This window comes from Anolis carolinensis, chromosome 6, assembly GCF_035594765.1.
Source record: "Anolis carolinensis isolate JA03-04 chromosome 6, rAnoCar3.1.pri, whole genome shotgun sequence".
Classification (NCBI taxonomy): Eukaryota; Metazoa; Chordata; class Lepidosauria; order Squamata; family Dactyloidae; genus Anolis; species Anolis carolinensis.
Window position 1 is genome coordinate 89,123,406 of NC_085846.1, and position 25,121 is coordinate 89,148,526.

Here is a 25,121-nt window from a genome sequence, read left to right on the forward strand (position 1 = left end):
TTTCTAATCGCTCTATGCCCTATGTTAACAGAGTGTATGCTCAATGATTGAAGGAAGGCAAATATCTTTATAAAATCATAATGCTTGATAGTGATATAAGAATATTCAATGTGCACAAAACCAAGCTGAAATCAATTATATGTTTTCCATCTATATTGTGATATGTTCAGAATCATAATGCATGTGAGTTGATGAGTTTGAAAATTTGTGTTTGTTACATGGTATATAGGACATGAGGGAGCTAAGGATGGATTACATGAAATAATCCAAGAGTTGCCAGCTCTCATAATTGAAGAGCCCCATAGCAAATAGGCTGTATGGATCAACATTAAACCAGACAGATGATTTTGTTGACTGTGGTGTAAGGAGAGTAATGTGTCTGCTTTCAAAGACCGTGCAGTCACTGTGTTTGTTCTCAACTTTTCAACAAAAATCAATGCTTTTCTATGCGAATTTGCTACATTGATCTGCAGCTCTTTAATGATAAGTTAGTGACACTCCTGTGTTTCTTGAAAAAAAACTGTCATAAAGCTTGTTTCTTGTTTCAAAGATGCTACAATCTTTTTAAAAATAAATAGCTAAAGATTTATCAGATATTTTGACTTGGAGTATTTTAGAGGAGCATAAACTCCATAGTTGTAATAGAAGCAAAGATAGTGGAGGTGTCTCAGAAGTGGTCTTGTCAGACCCCGTAGCCAGGATTTTGATCTGGGGGGGGGGGGGGGTGAGTCTGAGTGAGAAAGGATCTACCCTAGCAAACATTTTATATTGTTACCCCCATGCATATGGAATATATTGAGCATGGTGATCAGATCATGATATGAATAAACATAACAGTTTAAATAATAATTGTAAGGCCTTCTCGTGGACCACCCTGAGAATTTCGGGCGGGGGGGGGGGGGGGGGGGACGGCTACATGCCTCTATATTGTAGATGGAGATTTAGAAATGTTAAGTCTATTAAGGAAACTATCTTGCTCACTTAACTGAGAGATAGTTCCCATTGAGCCTTACTTCTGGATATACAAGTAGGATTTTGCTGTTGGTGTCCGAAATACGTAAAATGGGGGTGGCCATGGTGGAAGAGTCTTGGAGGGGCTGGGACTTTTTGAAGGATCTCTTGGCCATTTTCCAAAGAGACAGATCAATTTACAGTTACACTGTTATCTCTGCATTTTTAAAGATTATATCTAACCAGAACCAGAGGGGGGGAGATTAAAGGGAAATTCAATTCAACAAGAATGTAGGCTCTCCCAGTAGGGAATCTGAAAGTAAGGAAAGACACTCCACTGATACACCCTGCTTCTTAAAAATCAATGGCATAATGACAGAGTTACAGACCTTAGCTGACCTTATTGTTACCTTCTTTAACTGAACAATTTGCAGATTTGGAATAATGTCAATTACTTACCTAAAACCAAAATTTCCTACAAGACGTGTTATTGATGATAGTGTCCAAGGTATACTTACCTCTGTAATGTAGTCACATAACATGTTAATTTTTGAAAGAGTAGTGGTGTTTTTGACTACTCTAATGGAAAGTTAATGTGTTGAAGATATCTCCCCACTCAACTGCTAACAGTTTATTGAAGAAGTCCTTTGATTTAATAGCTGGTATGTAACGTTGCATATTTATATGTAGACTGAAGTTGTCCATAACAATATTTAACAGACACTTTTTCAAATCACAAAGAATAGCCAAATGTAATGTTTTTAGTGAATACATTAAATGTTTTATCCCTCAATATCTGTGTTATAATGGTGCCTCATTTAACCATCAGAAGTCATTTTAGGGTAAAAGCGGCTTAGTACTCAGGACTATAAATTACAACATCTGTTGTTTCAGGTAACTGCCATGTTGTGATTGATTTATTAGACATTTTATTTGTCCCCCCCCCCCCCCCTTCCTCATCATGTATCTTTGAATACTACTTCTTTTGCACACTTCTAACTTCCAAATACTTTAATTTATTGTTCTCCTAAGTGGACTGGTGGTAGAATGATATATGGAGGCAGGTGAAAATGAAGCTCCAGTGATTTACATTGAGAACTTGCTTACAGAAAATAAATTCAGCCTTGGGTGATAGCCATTAATAACCTCTGCAAAACATAGAGGCAAGAAAGTCATACTGACCTGCTTAGCTCTTTTCTACTAATAATATAATGAGTATGTGCAGCACTTTTATGAAATTTCCGTAGACATCCAATTACTTTTATCATAGTTTGACCTCAAAACTGTCTGCCCTTGTCAGAAAACTGTTCTTCCTGGAATGAATGCTTTCAAATGTTGAAGGTACACCAGCATTAAAGGGAGATACACAAATGTTCCAAAGTCAGTAACCTTCCACTATCCAATTAGCCAGAACTACTCTGTCAACCAACTCATTTTTAACCAGATTTTAAAAATACTGCCTTGTCAAACCCAGGAGCTGAAATTATCTGAATTCAATATAATGATTTCCATTCATCCCATCTCCTTTATTTATTTATTTATTTTCTTTCATTTGCATGCCACTTTACTACCATATTGAATGTTTTTGTGGGGTAAATAGATCTTTTTCTGAAATAGCCAAATGTGAGAATTATTTTTATTTGATGTGGTTATGTTTTGGGTCTGGGTGGGTTGTGTTATTTTGTCCTGGTCTATGGCATTGAATTTTTGCCAATATTTGTTATTAACCACCTTTAGTCCCTTTGAGAGAGTGAGATATAAAGTTTATTATTATTATTTCAAATGTATTAAAACACTAATCTATAGACCATATAATGAATCACTGAGTATTTAAAATATATTGTTGTATCCACATGAAACATAAATTTCAATTATACCAATATGCCATGTATCTATGATACAATAGGAAAGTAGATTTATATTTGGTATTTGTTATCCAGTGGTGGTTCATTCAGTCATTTTATGTATTTACATCATTCTACTGTATACCTGAAACATTGAACTTTGCAGGAGTGTCTTGGATGAACACACTGATAACCCTTAGTTATGATTAAGTGCCATGACTCAGCAACTACAAAACATGCATGGGAAGCCCTGCCCATATAGGGATTCACCAATGAATTCTATGATTTGTGTAGGCAATTAGAGGTACCCAGCACACGTATGGAGGGTTTTACTTTGATTTACATCCCCTCTACATGGAAAATGGTTATGGAGGATAATTATACAGATACTGTGGACTACTAAAAAAACAAGTAAGTAGATTCTAGAGCATATCCAACCAGAACACTTCTTAGAAGCCACACTGACTATTGCACTTTGGCCATATCATGAGAAGAGATGACGCCCTAGAAAGACAATAAGTCTTGGAAAGGTTGAAGGCCGCAGGCAAAGAGGAAGAGTACATTCCAGTTGGATAGACTAAGACCAATATAACATTAGCGTTATAAAGTGGGTGGCTCCTCTAGAATTCTGGAAAATGTAGTTTAGGGTTGGGCTTTTGGAATTCTCAGCTAGAGATGTCCTGGGCTTCTCTAAACTACTTTTCCCAGAATTCTGTAGGAGGCAGACACATGATAGAGAAATGGGAGTGCCTGCTTTATAAAGCTAATGTGATATCCTGGATTAAGGAAGCCATGGCCTTGAGTCTGCAAGATGTGAATAGAGATGTTAAGGATAGAGTGACTTGGAGGTCTCTCATTCATAGGTTGAAGATGAAGTTGACTTGATGGCAGTCAACAACAACAAAGCTAGCTTGAACTAATGTTTTGCATTTCAATATCCTTAACTTGTTTTGTGTCGGCGTCAGAGCCTTCTGAAGTTTGAGTCTGGTCCCTATACAGCCAATTCTTTCTCTTTCCTATCTAAAGCTTTCATGGTGGAGGCTCATGGTGGAGCTTTGAAATGGAGTTTTCAATAGATATAAAATATTGATTCAGTAGTCTCCTAGGCGAAAGACTCATCAGGAAAAGCAGGGGATAGGTACATTCAGAAGTCTCCATTGTATATGACTTTGGACTGAGTTCTTAATGTAGCCAATATTACATTAGTTTAAGGTTAGGACTAAACAATGATATGGCCTCCAAATGGTCTGAGGTAAACCTGTTCTGAAATGGTCCTCAAGGAGCAAATCCACCATCATTAATTGTTTCAGTTGATGTGTGGTTCTCCTGCCTGTGTAGATTCATAGTTTTCAACCCTTTTGCCCTCCAAATGTTTTAGATTTCAGCTCTCAGAAGCCCAGCTATTATGAGCAATGGTTAGGGGTTCTATGGGTTAAAAACCAAAATATCTGGAGAACCTAAGGTCGAAGAGTATTAATCAAGGTGCTGAAAAGGTGGTTGTATGCTTTCAAATTGTCTCTGGTTTATGTAATACTAAAATGAACCTATTATTGTCTTTTATGACAAGATTTGTTAGGCAGGGGGCTGTATGAAGTTGCTTTAATCTAAGCTTGAGAGAGTGTAACTTGCCCAAGGCCTCCTAGTGGGTTTCTGTGATTGAACAGGAATTTGAATACTAGTCTCTCAGAATCAGAATCAGACCATTACACCACATTAGCTGTGCTGCACAGTATTATAATTACTTTTACTTCTCCCTATTTGTAACCTTAACCTTAAAATTCAAGTATGGAAGGGGGTGTTCCAAGATCATTGGTACTTCTAAAACAATAGGGCCATTAGTATTGGCGTACCTGAGAAATCAGAAATGGAGCTTGTGTTTGAATCCAGATAGACGGTTTGAAAGTGAGATCTTTGAAAAAAATTGTTCAGTCTTTCTGAGCTGCATCTGATGAGAAGAGACCAGATGCCAGGATTCCGACTTTCAAAAATTGAGTTGCAATAAAATTTGTAGAAATGAGTCTCTTGGGGTTGGTGATAATTTCAATACTAGCATTAGTACCAGCTGTTTCCTAAGCAACAAGAAGAACATGATGGAAAGACTATCAAGACAAGCTGGAGGCCTTGAGTGTCAGTGAACAAGAGTTTAGGTTGTAAGGCAATCAGAACAAAGAATGAAGCACATCTGTGCTATTCTGCAGGCAGTACTCTCAGAGGCCAGGACAAGGGGCCAGCTGAGAGTTTGCTGAAACCAGCTAATGATGTTGTGCTGCCAAGCTATATGATGCAGCTCTCCATGTTATGTCTTCAAATAACTATTGAACACTCTGCTTCCCTACCCTATATTAAGTTTACCCATGTTACTAGGCAGAGTGTCTGTGAATAACAATTTCATGTGGTCTCTCCTAATGATTTACCATGGGGTCAAGAAAATCCATGGATGCATATGTATAGGTAGTGGCAGCTGGTGACTTCCTCATTATTGGGGTGATGAACGTCCTTCAAGTTTTACATGGCAGAGCCAGATGTCTGAAATAGATTTAGCACCTTGAACAGCTCCTTTAAAGTACAGACTAAAACTCAGAATGAACCCCTTGTCCTAATGATGTTGGAGTCAGGCAACACAATTGAAGCAGGAAGAAGGCTTTCTTAAATGAAGAAAGGAGGAAATGTGGTCATTGAGATACTAGCCAGCTGTGGTGACTGTGCTGGGAACCACCCTCTTTCATCCAGATCAGATGAAATTGGTGTGGAAAATAGATTTTATTAGGGTTTGGAAAGGTCCTTGAATGGATTTGGGCATCATTGCCTTAAGGGTATGAAAACGAGGGTTGCGTAGGTTATAAATTGTATACAGAATGCCAGAGGCATTGGAGGACTTTTGGGGTTGGGAAAATGAAACTACTGTATTTGTGGGCACATTTTGGTCCAATTTTGATGAAATTACTTGAAAAATATCCCATTTTTAAATTTTGGATTCTTGAGGTGGAATTTTACAAGATCTAGATTTTCCCTATCCCTGCTCTACAGTAAGCACAGAAGATTCAATCCAGATTGAGACCCTTCATTGATTAATAGGAATTGATATGTTTTCAGTAAAATAGTTTAGAGGAGAAGAGGTTCTTGTGTTCTTCTGTGCTTTCAAGTAGATTTTGACTTATGATGACCCTTTTCTAGCTTTTTCTTGGCAAGATTTCTTCAGAAGAGATTCATCATTGCCTTTCTCTTTGTTTGAGAGAGTGAAACCTGCCCAAAGTCAGCCAGTGGGATTTCACAACTGAGCTGAGTCATTACCATGCTAGCTCTTAGCTTGTAATATTCTGTGCAGTCCCAGGGACTATAAATTGCAGGGTTGTATGTTTTCTGGGCTGTATGGCCATGTTCCAGAAGTATTCTCTCCTGACGTTGTGTTAAAGCGCTGAGCTGCTGAACTTGCGGACCAAAAGGTGCCAGGTTCAAATCCCGGGAGCGGAATGAGCACCCCTGTTAGCCCCAGCTCCTGCCAACCTAGCAGTTCGAAAACATGCAAATGTGAGTAGATCAATAGGTACCGCTCCAGCGCTCCATGCAGTCATGCCAGCCACATGACCTTGGAGGTGTCTATGGACAACGCTGGCTCTTCGGCTTAGAAATGGAGATGACCACCAACCCCCAGAGTTGGCCACGACTGGACTTAACGTCAGGGGAAACCTTTACCTTTTACTATGTTTGTATGTAGGTTTTGTTTTAATCTGTCTAAATAAAAAAATTAATCGAGAAAAAGAAGTTTATGATGAATCTTCCTTCGCACCCAATGGCTTATGGGAGGAGATGGTGGTACAATATGTGGAAGGAATAGAACTGTTGTTTCAGCATTTTTGCGGTCACTCCACCAAATTCTTGGTTCTGCTTTTCCCAAGTATCTAATTCAACTAGGTGACAGTTTCATTGATAATACTGCTTGAATTCAATATAACACAGGGGGTTATATTATTATTTAATGATGCCCAAGAATTTTTTTTAACAGATGCAGTTTAATTCCTCTTCTATGAAATCTGTCTTGGTATCAGGTTACATAGAAGTTCCATATACAAATTATCCCCCATGAATAGATTAAATCAGTAATGCTTCCATAACAATTAGGTAAATGGTCTTGTGCCTAAGTAACTGAATACCAAAATTAGATGTTAGCCATATTAGAAGATCTAGGCTGTTTGGAGAACTGAATGTAGATATGCATAAATAAATAAATAATCCCCAAATGACTTAATACTTTTGAACTGAACACTATTGTCAATGCTGGGACATTGGCCAATAGCTAAGTGAACAGTTTACAAAATGTAAAGCCATCCTTTATAAATATAACATAATATTGGTTTGCAGTGCAGCCACAGTTGCCAAATATCAATTGCCTTTTACCGCAGGTTGCTTATGATATTTTGTGTGGAAGAGCTTGTTTTTATGTACAGAGCAGATTTGCTAACACACAAAATTCCTTTATGAGACTATACTGTTGTTGATATTCCCTGATCAAGGAGTCCAAGCTAAGACAAATCAGAACATTTTGTACAAATATCTTGCATATATTAGTATTTGTTAGTTAACCTTATTAAAGGTATGGTACATTAAAAATTTAAAACACTCTTGATCTAATAATCTGGAGAAAAATATTGTTATTTATTATTTGTACAAGGAAACTAGTTGCAAGTTATTTGGTACTTTGATTGAAGCACTTCACAAGCACATTACTTTTTTGGTTGGCGTTTGTGTATGTATAATATATGCATTTAAAATCTGACTTCACAAAGCATATTGCAGGACTTACAAGTTCCCTCCACATGTGTGGGTTTGACATATCTGGATTCGATTTATATATTTTTTGTCTAGGAATTTCTAGGTCCTCCAGCATGATTGTGATCATCGTCTGGCAGTGGCGCAATGGGTTAAACCCTTGTGCCAACAGGACTGCTGACTAAAAGGTCGGTGGTTCGAATCTGGAGAGCGGGGTGAGCTCCTGTCTGCCAGCTCTAGCTCTCCATGCGGGGACATGAGAGAGGCCTCCCACAGGATGGTAAAACATCAAACATTCGGCGGCCCCAAGGCAACGCCCTTGCAGACGGCCAATTCTCTCACACCAGAAGCGACTTGACACACACACGCACACACAAAGAAGCCAACCATAGAGTTTGGAGGAGAACCTAGAGATTCCTAGAAATGTTATCTCAGATAAAAATAATGTTTATTTTATTCATGGTTTTTTCACTTTTGTGGAGGTCCTGTGTCTAAAGTAACTTCCCCTGCCCTCCCCTATCATGATAAGTAACATTTTGGTGGTAGTATATTTCCATCTAACATGCTAATTACAAGCTCTGAGAAAGTTGCCAGATCCCTGTTGTCATTGGAGAATGTTTGATGATAAGATTCTGTATGGCACTGCCAAAGCTGTGGCATCAAATATGAGAGGTAGTTGTTGAAATGCTTCACTTTAAGTTTCTTGTTTTGCATCTGTATTGTTGCACCTGATTTGACAAACTGCAATGTTTAAGCTTGCCCTCCAAACTAGAATGGGCAATCATATTTTAAGGCGGGCTTTCTATTTTCGTTTGTAGGGCAAATGCAAACTGCTATTCTCCAATTTAAAAATATTATGATTATCACAAAACTGATAGGGAAGCAGGGGGCAGCATGCATGTCCTCAGAACATTTCTGATCTTCTGTGGTCCACATGGCACCATTGGTTCATTGGATACAGTTATGTTTCTTCTTAAAAGTCAGGTGTTGATGCACATTACTTTCACTAGAATGAAAGACTGCCAAGGCAACAGTGGCAAAGACTGCTTTGTTTGGATATTAATGTTGAGGAATGAGGGAAGGCTGACTGTTCAGAAAGCATTTAGAAAATGGAAGAACCACTGTAGTAAATCACATAGCGATTTTATATTTAGCTGTTACAGGTTGAGTATCCCTTCTCCAAAATGCTTGGGGCAAGAAGTGTTTTGGATGCTGGGGATTTTCCTTTGAATTTTTGGAATGTCTGTATTTGCATATATACATAACGGGATAAACAGTTTAAACATGAAATTCATTTATGTTTCATATTTACCTTGTACACATAATCAGAAGGTAATTGTATGCACAGTATTTTAAATAATTTTGTGCATGAAACAAAGTGTGTACATGGAAGCGTCAGAAAGCAAAAGAGCCACTCTCTCAACTATCCATGTAGACAGTTTTAGTTTTTGGAATATTTCTGAATTTTGGACTTCCAGATAAGGAATGTTCAACCTGCCTTAAAGATTTTACTCTTCCACCCCACTTTCAAAATGTAAGGATCCTTAGAAGATGGTTTACAATTTTTTAAATAAAACAGAAATTCACATTGATTTACCAGTCTAAAAATATCCATAGCCCTTTAAATCAATCAATTAACTCCTAAAGACTCTAGTCAAGAAAGCAGAGAAGGACTGAAAAATCCTTAAGATGTTTCTGTGTGTATCCTTTAAAAGCCTTGAATATTGAAAGATATTTGGAGTGCAGTAGGGCACCCAACACTCCATTTAGGAATAATTGGATTAGACAAAAGTAGGCATTGTTTAATTGCGAAGTTGACGCATGTAGAAACAAAACAATTCTGTGTATGATAGCATAAGCCTTTCTGTAGTAAGCATCCCATTGTGTTTGTTTTCTTGTATGCTGTTGAGTGATCCAAATGTGAAAATTGTTGGCTTCCAAGGAAGGCAGATGCACTGCATAGTTATCACCAATTTCAGCATAGAATAGTAAATTGTCTGGGTCTGTCCATGTTTTCTCTTGCTCACAACTGTCATTTCATAACAATGCACTCCCTCCTACATGCCATGTTTCTCAGTTGCTGATTGAGCCAGAGGCATTCCCCTGCCAGGAGCAGAATTCCACGTCCCTCCTCCTCACTTTTTGCTTCATTAGTTTTTGTTCGTCAGCTGACATTGTGAACTGGGATGAGCTGTCAGGAGTGTGTCTGACGGCTGCTTGTGAGTTGCTAGTATAATTATGGAAGGAGTGCTCAAAGAACAGTGGCATGCAGGCATGCTTTGAGGGGCCAGTTATGTGCCTAGGAAGGAAGAAACACAGGGCTGGGCCTTGGATGCTGGAAATGAATGTAAGTATTTATTTCCATTGCGAATCTGGGTTTATAAGTACAGTAGCTGTCTAATGTCTCCAAGTATGATTGTATACTAAGAGTCTACAAATATATCATAGACAGGGGAGAGTAAATAGAGGATATAGTGATGAACCCAACACTGGGTGTTTTGACATTCAGCTATTGGAGACAGAATCTCAGTCAGTTGAAAATGAATATATATATTTCCTGTCCATCACCTGCTGAAAACAGCCACTCCAGCTATTCACATGGTCATAGGATATGTCTGCTTGGCTAATATAGCTTGGTCTATAATTTTAAATCAGATATCAGAGAGGGTATAGAAAAAGCAAACAGAATTTGACTAGCCAAGCAGAAGGAAACATGTTAAGCTCATGGTACTGTACCTATATGTGTGTGAAATAAAGGGGAAAGGAGGGAGGAAGAGTACCTACAATACATACTTCAACAGTCCTTTGTTATCACTGTATATATAGCAATGATAATCAACTTGGGTGGTTTTTACAGATGATTATAGAAATTTAAGGAGGAAAAGACTGCAGTGGCTGCTAGTCAGACAATCTTTCTGGCTACCAGTTTTTTGACCAAAAAGACCAGAAGGGTTCTATTGCATTTGTGACCAGCATGTAGTCATCTGGTTGGCCACTGTGTGAACAAAATTCAGACTAGAGAAATCTAGTTTATCTGATCCCATGGAGCAGAGCTTTCCAAACATTTCATGTTGGTATACATCATTTTTATATATGCACCATTTTGCAACACAGTAATTCAGTTTTACTACCCTGTTTCCCCTAAAATAAGACATCCCCAGAAAATAAGACCTAGTAGAGGTTTTGCTGAATGGCTAAATATAAGGCCTCTCCCAAAAGTAAGACCTAGCAAAGTTTTTGTTTGGAAGCATGCCCGCTGAACAGAACACAGAGCATGCAGGAACAGTAAATGTACATACCATAAAGTGTTGTACATGGAAATATTGGTGGTAACAAGAAATTCTTGATAGGATTCACAGTTTGTCTGGTTATGCTGGTTTATGATGACAACTACTATACAGTATATAATAGATGTTTAACTGTTTCATAAAAGAACAACATTATATGGCAGTGTAGATGGGGCCTATGACACTGAAGACCAGGATTTCATTTACCACTTGGCAATGGAAACCCAACGAGTGACCTAGGGTGAAGCACACTCCCAACCCCAGAAAATCCTGTGATAGGATCATCTTAGGATCACCATATTCCAGCAATGACTTGAAGGCACAACAACAACAACAACAACAACAACAACAACAACAACATGTTATGCTATTCTTTGAATAGCTGTTGTTTTTTGTGTGCGTTCAAATTGTTCCTGGTCTATGGTGACCCTGAGTCAACCCTCACAGGGTTGTCTTGGCAAGATTTATTCAGAAGTGGTTTGCCATTACCATTCTCTGAAGCTGAGACTGTCTGACTTGCCCAAGGACATCCAGTGAGTTTCCTCAGTTAAGCTGATATTCAAACCCTGGTCTCCAGAGTCACAGATTCATGCTGAAATCACTATACTATACTGTCTTATATACCCTATTACATTTCTACCTCTCCACTTTAATAATATCATTTTTTTAATTTTCTGCAGGATGTCTAAAGGTTGTAAAATTACACACACACACTTCTGTTTCTGTCTTTTATGTTATGTTAATATGAAACTCTTAGGAGTACACTGTCTGGGCATAAAAGCAAGCAAGAACAGAAAAAATGGAGAGAGTAGGAGGCCCATATTCATAACATTCATTTCTCAGTCTAGTATTACACTTCTAACAAGCTGCTTAATTAGCTCAGAAGCCATGATTTGATCATGTCTCCTGTCCACCCTGAATTAAATAGGGGATTTTTGATGTTTTCTGGATTTGGAATACCAGTCCTTGCATACATATACATAAGGACATATCTTGGAGATAGGACCCAAGTCTCAACACAAAAATTATTTCTGTTTCATATACACTTTATACACATACCTTAAGGTAATTTAATACACAATATCTTTAAGAATTTTATGCATGAAACAAAGAAAGCAATCTCAGCCAATCATGTAGGAAATTTTGGATTTCAGAATATTTTGGAATATTGGATAATATACCTGTATTCCTCTGATAGAAAAAAATTAGCTGAGCTTTGCTTTGTTGTATTACAGACGCATGACTCATTACCTGGATTGGCGCCCTTTCCAAGCCTCCCTGCAAGATAGTATCTCATTTTAAATGTTTGACCAGCTTTTGAATGTCATGGGTTAATCCTCCAGCATTGGTTTTCACATCAAAAATGAAACAGAGCTGTTGTTTAGTCCAGGAACAAAGGACACAGCCTTCTGTGTTCTTGGACTGCAATAAAAGGGCTGCCAGTGAATGTAGCTTCTCCTAGTCTAGTGCCAGGTTGGTGCAGTGGTTAGTGACTGCTGATACCATCCACTGGCCAAAACATATTTTTCAGTCAAAGTATAGCTTGACACTATCAGTACAAGGGCAGTGAAATCCCAACTAGTGCAAAGATATGACTGAACTGACTTGCTGAACTGATTAAACCAGCTGAACCGGAACAGAAATGAATAAACTGCAGTGTTCTGCACGTGACAAATCAACATTTGATCTTCCTCAGTACCACAGACAATTCTGTACTTTTCCCCTCATCAGGGCTTGTAACACAAATGTCAGGGTTACCTGAGATGTTTTCTGTAATATCTTTGTACTATCTGAACATTTTTTTTCTGGACCCCAGTCAGAAAAATGTCAAACAGAAACAGACATGGTGTGATCCTTTGTGCTTTGAAATAGATTTCGTATAAGTGAGCTAGTAGAGATAATACACAATATAGTAATAGTTGTTAAGCATGCATTAACTAATTGTGTTTCAGCAGACTTATTTCTCAGTCATCACATATAACAGCCATCCTCTACCTGGAGCCGTCCAGCTGTGTTGTGCTGAAAATTTCATCATCATTACCTAGCTGGGGCATGTTGCCTGTGGATAATAGGTTTTACAGTCCAAAACAGTTTGGGGGGGGGGAGTTGGGAACAAATGTCCTCTAAATGCACTTAAGCATGACGTTTGCGGGGGGGGGGGGGGGGGAGTTGGGAACAAATGTCCTCTAAATGCACTTAAGCCTCTCTTTTCCTCCCTCTTTGGACACACATACACAGAACTGACAACTATTTATTTGATACATGTTTTGAAAACATTATTATGATAACAGAACATAGGGCTACCATCATTAGTACTGTATATTTCTAGTAATCTACCTTGAGGTCTTTGGAAAGATTTATAGTAACCCCCTGGGACTTTGATGAAACCTAGTATGCATAGACACCTCATGACAAAACCAGTGATGCTAAAACAGCTGTGACAGAACATAAAATGTGTCTGGGTTTATAGCTCATTGTTTCTCACCTTAAAATGTGGTGTTTGTCCCAGCTTCCCAGAAGAAAGATTGTGTTTACAATGGGCAAGACAGGTTTTTAGATCCCATAATACCTTGATAGATTATACGAAGGTATTTTTTTTTGTTTTGTTTTTGCAGTCACAGGATCGTAGTGTCCTGAATCAACACCTTACACCTCTGGCATCTTGACTCATGTCAACAATCTTATTTTTAGTATTTATTTATTTATTTACAATTTTTATAATTAGGAATATGGCCACTTCCTCCACATGAAGGGTACTCATGCAATAGGAATTATGAAGGAGTGATACATTTCTTCTCAAGTCAAAGAACTAGGATGTGTCCTGTATCCTCACTTCCAGGTGTGTAGTATCGTCCCTAACATGATGAAGGCAAATCTACCTAGGCAAGAAAATTCACGTCTGCTTGTTCCCACAGTGTTCACCTACTTTGGTGAGCACTGCAAATCTTTCAGGGTTCAACCAAATTTGCCCCATTTTAGGTAAAATTGGGAGATACTCTGGAGTTTGTGGGGACCTCTGAAGTATCTCGTGGCCTCAGGACATTCTGGATAAAGATATTGTTTCTAATTTGGACCAATCCACTGTTGAGTAGGGTTCACCAATGCTATCGCCCTTTCCCAGCCAGCACTCATAAGGTGGAATGAATCATGCCCACATTGGTGCCACAAGATGTAAGGTGTTGATTCAGGGCACTGCTATCCTAAGATTTCAAAAAAACATTATCCAATCATTTCCAGCCAACCATGGAGCTCCGTGCAAGATCCTGGGTGTTGTGAGTGCACAGTTCTGACGTTAACAGAGGCACCCACAATGAGGGAGGTTGCACCTTCATTCTTCCTGGTCATTTGGGAGCCTCTGCTGATTTCAGATTGGGGCCCCCATGATGGCCAGGAATTCACATAGACCTCTCTGACTGACTGGAACTGATGGCGTTGACATGGAGGTTTAAGTGATGGTCCAGTGGGGCTGATGTAGTCTCAAGTTGGCTAGATCCTGTGGGTTCAGCCAGGTGCTTCTGGCCACCTCTAGAGCCACTTCAGAGCATTTGTACTCTGATTTGGCTACAGATTTAGCAGCTAGTATAGCCCTAAGAGATTTGTCCTTGTAATAACTTTGCAGAACAGTCCTATCTATTCAGCTTTTCTGATCATGTAAAAGCTACCGCTCTTCTTCAACCTGATGCAATCCAGACATGTTGGAACTACACCTCCCATAACCTTTGAAGGGCTCTGGAACTCCCTTCCTTGAGAGTGTAGACTTGGTGCTTTCCTTGATATTTTTTTGATAGGCAAGTGAGCATCTTTTTGTTTCCACAAGTGTTGAATGGTTGATTGGACTGAGAGAAAGGGCTTTTCATCATCTGCAGTATTGTTTACATTTGTTGCTTTTCTTTTTAATGTTCATGTTTTGACTGCTTTTAAACAGTCAGTAGGTGATAATTGAAGACAATGGAAGTTGTAGCCCTGCAAATCTGGATGGTGCCAGATTGGGAGAAAATGAATTATAAATACAACTGAGAAATGAGGAGGGATGCTTTAAAAGTAAGACAAATCAACCTCCATGGTTCAAGTTCCTCCAATGTTTCATTAACTTTGATACATGGGATTTTATGTAACCCAAAAAAAGGTGGGTTGGACTAAGACCTAGTTATGGGTTAGCTTTAATGAATTGGAACTGCTTTCTTTTTCATCCTATGCAAGTGGACTTGTGTCACCTTGTTACAGTATTCGTCCTGGACTTTTCATGCCTGCCCACTATAACATTTCTTCCTAACATACCCTCTGCAATGTATATGATTAAGTGAAAATGCTATGGATGCGATGAATTATATTAGAACATATCATTTTGAGATGTTAGTTTAGACTTTTTGTGTAATTGTATTGCAGAGAACAAATAAAAACTGTTAGTATATATGTTCTGGTCCAAATTAATTACAGTCAGCAAGACAGGTTGAAAGGCATTGCCTGAAAACAGTTTCTAATGCACTGATGTGTTATAACAAGTGACATGTTGATACATTGAGAAGGATCAGCAGAGTTCATTACCTCAATGTCTTTCCTTGACAAGATATTCTGTTTTCTGTTGCATTAAAATGCTAAAATAAAATATCTGTATTTTTTAAGCAATTTTCTTTTAAAAAATACTGCCCAATGATTTCAGAGCTAGTCTCATTCCCTGTGTGTATTCCCGTGTCAAAGAGGGAATGAAATTAAGTGAACAGATTTCTAATTCTGACACATGAAAAATATTTAGGTCTGCCCACCATTAAATTAATTAAGTTAATTTTAATGAGTTTCCCCTATGTATCAAGTTAATAAATTAGTTTGCATTGTTTGCATTTTGAATGGCAAAGAAGAAGCAGTGTTTGGAAATGACTTTAAAAAGGTTATTAACTAGAGTTGCAGCTCCAAGGATCCATAATATTATTAGCATGGTACAGTTTATGTAAAAGACTTTATTTTGCCATTTCATGAAAGCAATTTAAAATAGTTGCCTCCAACTGATCCTTCCCCTCAATACAACAGCATGGGGTAAAATGTGAGCCAGCTTTTGAAGCATGTGATAGTCCTCCTCTATCATTTACTGCGGCCTCACTTTATACAGGGTTCCACTTAACCAGGGTTTCACTTGCTCACTTAGAACTTCCTGTATAAGCTACACCATCTTCTCAGTATTTCCTTATTCATCCCATTGAAAAAATAGGCTTTGCTATTAACTGTGGTTTCATATATCCACGTGACACCTGAGAATATATCCCCCATACATTTGGGGGGGGGGGGGAGGTGTACTGTATATTGAAATGCAGTTATATATTGTCGCAAAACAAAATTACCTAAGGTTAGGCCTCCTCCAATTCTATGATTCGGACTAGTTATTTGAACACTAGTTATTTCAAAGATCTGTGAGACATCTCACCAAGAAAGCAGTTTATAACTTGAAGCTCTAGAAGCCTCTGAGGGCTTACTCCATAGTAGTTCTAATTTAGTTGGCAGCAGTACCACTTCGTAGCTGGAAATATGTCCTTTAATCTGTATTAAATGGCTGCAATTTTAAATGGTATGTTATGTGTCAAACGCAGCATTGTTCTAGCAGATCATGAGAAATTTTAAATGCTATCAAGAACACAGTGTAGGTCTCAGTGGTTGTGGCCCCTGGTAGAAGTCCAAGAGGCCAGCACTGCTTATATGACTCAAAGAATGCAATCATCCCTCTACATTTGCAATTTTGCAAATTTGCAGATTTGATTATTTATGGATTTGATTTAAAATGTTATTTCTAGGAACCACTTCTAGAGTCTTGCTGGAAGCTCTAGAAATGTGTAGAGAGGTATTCTCGTAAGTAAATTTTTAGCAATTTTGTTATTTGTGGTTTTTCACTTACATTGGGGTCTTGTGCCCCTAACCCCAGTGAATGTGGAAGAATGACTGCATTTACTTGGAAATTCATTTGGCATTTTGATGATTCATAATGGAAAACCACTGGAGATATTACTGCCTTCCACTTTCCCTCCCTACGGTGATCATAGCTAATGTGTTTTTACCCAACCATGTCTAGAGAAGACAATCATAAATGTCTAGATGGGGGAAAGTCCTGGTTAAGTAATACTCATTAACTTGCTGAGTTGTTCAACTGCAGTAGAACTGGAAACTTTTCAAGAGGGCTACAAGTCTATGTCAATCAAAACAAAAATTGAGTAGCTCAAAAAGTCGCTTTTCTAATAATCTTGTTTTCAGCTCTGTCATTCTCATAGTGCTTAGCAGTGTGAGAGAGGTGATAGGATATTAATAAGCTATGAGTCATAGAACAAATTATAATCTTAAAATGATGTGAATTAAATCCATACTTCTGCTTTCAGTGATATTTCTCTTCTTCTGTCCTGTAGTCTGTTGATCTTTTATCAAGTCCTTTAAAAGCCCTAAAATTCCATTTCTATTCATTCAAATACTATATTTCCCCTCTGTGTTGTCCTTAGCTCCTTCTGGCATTCTTGTGCGTCAGAACAAATGGCATACTTTATACCTCTTCTGCTGCTGCTGTACCATTGCATTATTGATTTTAGATTCACTCAGTTTAATCAGGAATTTTGTGTTTTTTCAGAGGCTGCTAAGAAAGAAATGATGCCATCTCTGTTGAGCATGTTTCACCAATGAATATGCATCAGTGTTTGGAATATGAAGGCTGTATGGCCTGTTCTCATGAGAAATCCCTCTAATGTGGGCTGAGATTTAGAAAAAGAAATAGAAGAAATGTAAGAGTTAGATATAAAGAGATTTTTACAGATGAAAGGTATTTTTTTTCACTCATGGAGGAGCTGTACTGTACCTTGGTCCAAAGGGAAGAATATTATATCAGAAAAATGAAATGAAGTCAAACAGTGTGTGTGTGTGCAGTTTCACAGGAGCTTCTCCAATCTTGATCTATTTCAATACAGTAATGTCAAAACCTCAGTTCCCAATTAGAAGCAGACCATAAATAAACAGTCCCAAGTTTGAGCCAGTAAATCCACAGAGATGCCAATCACAGGAATATACAAGAAATAAATCCAAATGTTCATTCAAGGGTCAAGAGCCGATTGCCAGAAATGTCCATGATACAAGGCTGAGTCAAAGCCCATAGTCAATAGATAGTTTCAGGAAGCATGAGAGATCAAGAGTCCAGGGTCTTGGCTCAAGCACTGATATTGCAGCTACCAACCAGGTAACAATCTTCAGTGCATGAAATCCTAAAGTCACAGGTGTACCTGTTGCTGGCTCTCTTCTTAGCTAGCTTCAATAACCTTCACAGCTGAGTGACCTTCCTTTCTTAAATCCACAAAGCAGGAACAGATACGGTAATTCCTCCTCAGTCTTCTCAGAAGAACTCTCTTGCATTTGGCCAGCAGGCTGAGTAATTGCTTCTTCCATAGAAGAATACTTCAGGGCATGGCTGAGGGCATGGCTGCTGTTCACTGCTGGGCTCCGGCTCTACTGCTCAGCCTTCTACCAGCATTCCTTCAGCCATGCTTTCCATGACAAGTAAACTCCTGTGCCTGTGATTTCACCTACCTGAATCTGATAAAATATGTCCTCCCTAGAAATTTTAATATAAGCTGCTTTGTGTCTCCTCATGGAGAGAAAAAGCAGGGTATGAATAAATATAATAATGATAATAATACAAAAATTCTAGGTGAATCTATATGGCATGCTCCCAGTGGAAGTTACCATGGAGTTACTGCAGAAAGGATACCCCTCTAAGAATTTTTATGTTTTCCAATGAAACTTTGTGGTAACTTCCTTTAAAGTCATTCATTTCAGTAAGGCTCACTATTACCCAAAGCTTCCTGTGCCCATAGTACATTCAGAAACGTATCTCCTGTGGATACAGGGAGTGTATATTTTTTAGATTTGGCACGGGACCAATTGTGGTCATTCTGATGGGTGCTGTTCTTTGGAGAAGGGAAGGAGTATGAAGCATTCTTAGTTTCTAATTAGCTTTTAGTACCATGAAACATAGTATAGTCCTGGCCCACCTGTATAAGTTAGATCCCCAAAACATCTTTTTATAGTAGTTACCATTCACAGAGTAACACTATGTGTGCATGTCACTTTCATTCCTAGGCAATTATATTACATTATCCTGTAAGGCATTATCTTCAGTATTATTTAACATGCAGATGGAACTGCTGGAAGTGGTTTTTAGATCTGTGTCATTATGTTATATCTGAGTTCTGTACATCTTGTGAACAAGTTTCTGGATCTAGTGGTAGACTTGATGAAGGCTAATAAACTGACATTTATGCATGCAAAGTCTAGGAACATATCCCTCACAGATATTAGGTTTGTACTTTTATTTTGCTTTTGCTCATTAGTCTACCATGCCAGTGGAAAAGTTTATCAAAGCACCTTTTATAACTCTTTTGAAGCTCAAACCCAGAGCCAATTTATCAACCTACTGAAATGGAAGTTATTAGCCACCACTGATTTTCATAGTTCCTTGAACCCATCTCCAAAGTATTTCTCTACTTTTGCTATATTCTGGAAACAAAGTACAGTTCCCATATTAAATGAATGACCCCATTGAATCATCTCACTTTCTCACTGTGTTTGAAGCCATCTCTGAAACTAATTAAGAGCATATATATTGATACAGTGATACAGAGAACATGATGATGTTTTGAAAATGAAAGGCAGTTTTCAACTTTCCATGTTTATTAGTTTACAAAACACTTGCATAGGCAGGGAGCCACTTATTTCCCTACTGTAGCCTTTGATAATATCCCAAAGGTTGAAGAGTGGAAATTATGGTCAGTTGGATCCTGCACATGGGTTATTCATGGAGATTCATTAGCAACCGCTCCAGACAGAATAATTGATTACTTAAGTTGTTGTAAGCCAGAAGGAAAGTATCTGAACTTAAACATTTTGATCTGCTTGTCTAGACTTATAAATCCATTTGTTTACTTGTACTAAACAGAGGGGAAAAGCTTTAAGAGCAGAAAGTTAAAATGAAGTTTCTAAGCCACCTTATTCAAAATGAAATGTTATACAATTAGCAAATCCCTCTTCTTCCTGCCTCCAATGGGGATATCCATATTCATTGCCACGAGTGACCGTTCTTGCAGCTCATTATTTCACGAAAGAGCTGTTTACATATTTGTTGGTAGCTCGTTGTTACAGTGCTCATTTTATAAGCTAATTAATTGTATTAAATATATTTATTCATGTGGAAGGCCTACCCTTTTCCATCCACATCAGATAGCAGCAGCAACACAATGAATGCTTAGATACTTTTGAATATTATTATCATATTATAAAGTACCTTATCCTGAGTTAAAAGTCTTAATTAGAGAGGGGCCTCTTGCTGAAACTAAGTTTCACAATTTATATATATTGCAGCAAAAATAAAGACAACTATAATGAGCTTCACTGTGAAAGGAGGGGGGAGTCTTTTGATTTGGGATGTGAGCATTTAGAAAAGGAATACGTTACCAGCTAAGGTCCCTCTGCAATTCTCAAAAGACCTTCTGAAGTAGTTTGACCTAGATAGAGAAGTTTATTTATTCAAAGTACTTTGCCAAAAAAAAAGCAGTATACAATATCATATTTTTAAAAATAAAAAACTACTAGAAAGCAATGAGGGTGTTTTTTCTGCTAAATAGGTCACCTTGTATATGATAGTAATTTAAATTATATATTTTTCTTTTTTCAAAAAAATAAAGCTTGGTTATATGCTGTAAATTGAACAGGCCCTGTAGTATGATTTTTTTTAAAGAACAAGGCAGACAAGACTTTTTAAGATAAGAAAATGAGTTCATTAAGGAAGCTTTTTGGAGAGCACTCTTAAGCTTCTTTTCATTTTGTGCACCATAAAAGCAAGCACTGCTTTAAATGAAATAATACAGTTCATTAATCTCAAAGAACTTCGGCAAGTAGCTCTGTATCCCTCTGTATTCCTTGAATTAGTTTGAACATAATTGGTTGGATGTCAGTAATAAAATGCATACTAATGAAAAAAGAAATATTCTAACCATGATACGTCCATTTTCATGATATACAGTTTAATAAAACTGTATAATTTACTTTCAATCTTCCCTTCTGTTTGGCATATTAACTCTGTCTTTAGTTTTCAGTTTCTCTATTTATATACAGTTATGTAAATGTTGCCAATGTTCTGAGAAGTGAATTGATATCCATAGTTCCTTCCTAGTTCCTTCCTCCCTTTCTTCCTTTTGACCATCCCTCTGCCTTCCTTTGTCTCTATACATGTGCACATTTGTATCCTTCCCATATTCTTCTGTTTCAGGCTCTCATTTTGGTTTTATCCATCACTCATTCTAACCCCTTTCCTACATCTTTCTGCTGTGTTTTCCTTTTACTTATGACCTTACTGATTGGATGCCAGATTTATTGCTTTAGCAGTGAGCAACTTGTGGGAGCCATAGACATGCATTCCCCACAGCCCACGTTATTGATTTCTGGTAGTGTAGCAGTGAAATAAACTGTCTCCATGAAGTCAGAAATGGGGAATGGGAACACTTTCCAGTGCTAAATTTCAGTGGTGCAGAGTGGTGGGAGCCTAAATAATCTATAGACACCAGATCTCATCTGATCCTGGAAATTTGGAAGCAGGGTCCAGCCTTGTTGGAATTTGGATGGGAGATTGCCAAGAAATAATCATAATAATAATAATAATAATAATAATAATAATAATAATAATAATAATAATAATAATAACTTTATTTTTGTATGCTACCTCCATCTCCCTGAAGGGACTCGGAGTGGTTCACATGGGGACAAGCCCAACCAAATCACAACATCATAATATAATCACAATGTCATAAAATAAGCAATTTAAAACACAACCATCATACTTAAAACCAGAATAAACAGACCGTAGTTTAAAATAGCATAGAACTATAAAAACATAAAGAAGAATAACAGGTTATCTGTTGACGATGGTTACCCTGTTCATTGCAACAGGTTTTCTTAGGTAAGGGATACTCAGAAGTGATTTGGCAATTGCTTCCTCAGAAAATGACCTACAGCACCTGGTATTCATTAGTGGTCTCCCATCTAAGTGGTGGAGCCCCCAGTGGCGCAGCAGATTAAACCGCTGAGCTGCTGAACTTGCTGACTGAAAGGTCGGCGGTTCGAATCTGGGGAGCGGGGTGAGCTCCTGCTGTTAGCCCCATCTTCTGCCAATTTAGCAATTTGAAAATATGCAAATATGAATAGATCAATAGGTACCGCTCCGGCAGGAAGGTAACAGCGCTCCATACAGTCATGTCAGCCACATGATGTGGCTGACATGTCTACGGGCAACACCGGCTCTTCAGCTTAGAAAGATGAGCACCAACCCCCAGAGTCAGACACAACTAGATTTAATGTCAGGGGAAAACCTTTACCATTACCTTTACCTATCTAAGTGCTAACCAGAGATGACCCTGCTGAGCTTCCAAGACTAGATAGTTTATGGTGCCTTTTGGGTCCTGTGGACTATATTTCAGATGAAGGCAATGGCAAACATTCTCCGAGTAAGTAAACCCGTTGAATTGACTGAGGCAGTGATAAGTCATTGGGTGACTTGAGGGCACATAAAAGATGCACATAGTCATGGAAGTGAGGTTGTGGCTTGTAATTTAGTCAGTTGATCAGATAATTCATATCAAGTAAAAGAATCTAAAGGCCACGATATGTAGCCAGTGCCTTTATTGCTATTTCTGTGTGCTCTTTTCTTTTTAAATGGACTTAACCTCCAATGATGGTCAAGTAAGATATTAAAAATGATGAATGAATATGGTTGAAAGAACTACTTTCAGTTTGCAAACACAAATTATTGACTTTAGTGGATGAATCAGAAGAACCCATTGTCAATACTTCCTAGTTTGTTTTTCCGAGTGAGGCCAGTGGGGTTTTCTTGCCCACTTACATTAGTTTCTTCCCCTTTTTTGTGACAGCTTGCTGTTATTTCTTGTATCATAGAAAACCCTGCCAGTATGTCCCTTCCTTTTGTCTCCAGAGAGATCCTATCTGTCCATGTCTCTTTCTTCGATTCTCTCCTGGGGCAAGTGAGATGTGACAGTACAAAGAACCCATGAAATTAGAATAGTTTGGAGGACTCGACCCTTCTGCAGTTAGGAAATTGGGTCTTTACAGTTCTTTCTGTCATTTTTTCCTGATCATCCTATCTCTGTTTCTTGTGGGTCTTTCCCATCCTCTTTTCTTAGTCTTTTGATGGCAGTATTACAGTCAAATCATTGCCTTAGCAGCAAAGGTTGCATTTTTTTTAAAAAAGAAAAACTCTGTCCCTTTATCATTTTAATCTTGTATAATTTGAATATTAAGATAGGATAGACATTTACTTGAAACTCATAAGATAACTGTGTTTGCATTTCAATTCAAAGTTGAGCTGTGTATCGTTTCAATTTCATGCATGTTATTTGTCCAAAAGTTTTCTTTAATGAAGCTGAATGAGGCATATGTCTAATTTTGCAACTGCAGCCTTTGAAAGGAGCCATGAAATGGCTATTGAGGGTTTAGGGAGCTGAATTCAGATTTTTTTGCTTTAAAACTTCATTATAATCCAACTTTGGGCGGATAGACCTGTGCAGCAAAGTGCTCAGGAAGAAACAAATCCACATTTAAATGTTATTTATTATGACTTTTGATCAACTTGCATATAGGTATACCTGATCAAAGATCCATTTTATGTCAGTAATTAGCAGCAGAAATTAAGATTCCTCCTAGAATTTCTGCTGTTTGTTGTTTGGTGACTTCTTGTCCTTTCTGACTCATGGTGACCCTACAGAAATGTTTCCATGGACTATTGGGCATTCAAACCCTGGCCTCCAGAATTGCAGCCCAACCCTCAAACCATAATCACTTTACGTAGATTATACTATTGTGGATGCATTGTGCAAATATTGGCATTTTGGTCTGGTATATCTAGTTTGGTCCTAGGGAGACTACATGTGAAGCAACCCAAGCCTGTTTCCAAAGCTCTTGACCCATACAGATGCTGAGGACCATCCTTTTGTGTGTGAAAATAAGAGTGAATTGCCTCCTGAAAGCCTCCAGAAGCCTCTGGGAACAATAATTCAATTTTCAAAATAGGTTGCACGAGGTCTACAAACTGTGTAATATCATAAAAATACTAATTTCTCAAAACAAAAAGTAGACTTCTGGATAGTCTGGATTTCTTTTTTTGTCTTCCTTTGAAGAATTTTGGCAATTTGAGCAACCCCTGAAAGATTCTTCATAATCATCATTGTCATCATCATAATCAATAGTCTGCTTTCCCCTGAAAAGTAGAATTCAAGGCACCTTGCACATTGAAGGAAATACCACATACTGTCGTTAAAAATACAAAATGTTAACATTAAATTAGAATTAAACCGTTAACACTAAAAGCAATTGAAAACATACACTTAAAATGCTATAAAGAAAAGCAGTTCAAAATGGCACAATTAAAACAGTGTATAGTAACATATAATAAATTGCTTCCTTTAAACTGTTGGAAAAGAAAAGGTATTTGCCTGCTGTAGGAAGGGCAGCAAAGAGGAGAAGCGTTTTAAGCTCCCTAGGAAGGGAAGAAGTCCCAAAGAATCAACTATTTCAATAAATTAATATGATAAGTCTTTTGATAATGTTGTTACAGCTTAACATCGATAAGGCTCTTGTAAATTGATAAGCACTGCCAAGTACGTGGTATGAGAACTGAAAGTCTTTTTCTGCATTTTCTTCAATCCCTGAACACTAATCATCAGGGCTCAGATACAGCTATTCGAAAGCTCTCAAAGGCTTATGACTTCAGGCATGTGTGTAAAGCTTGAACTTACTCTGCTTGCCTGATGAAATCTGGAGAACACAGAATCTAATTGTGCCATCATTAGAGCCTTTTTGAGGAGTTTATCACATTAAGCTGCAAAGTAAAATTGCAGCATAATAATGGTGTATTTGGATGTCACTTATCACATGGTGTTGTGAGCATCCTGATACTGCTTTCCATTAATTACTGTAGCGTACCTTTTCATTGATGGGTAAAACTTGGAGAAGAAAATGTTAAGAAGGGACATGATAGATAGGATGTCATATGGAGGAGACAGCAAGATTATTGTTTTTTTTTTTTTTGCTGCTCAGAGATTAGGGACTTCATTAGACGGTGTGGGGAAAAGCAAGGGGAACCGTTTTGCCATGTTCTATCCCATCATTCCTTATGCTTACTACTCCTTTCCCTGCCTTTCCCCAACTTTTTTCCACTTTCTGTTGCTTGGCTGCTAGGCTCCGTTTCAAT

The 25,121-nt window shown here is 38.0% G+C and overlaps 1 protein-coding gene across 6 annotated transcripts in view; it reads left to right on the forward strand.

Moving 5' to 3' along the window:
• Positions 1–25,121, forward strand: part of thsd7a (thrombospondin type 1 domain containing 7A) — a 339,030-nt gene that overhangs the window by 72,058 nt on the left and 241,851 nt on the right. The window lies entirely within an intron of this gene.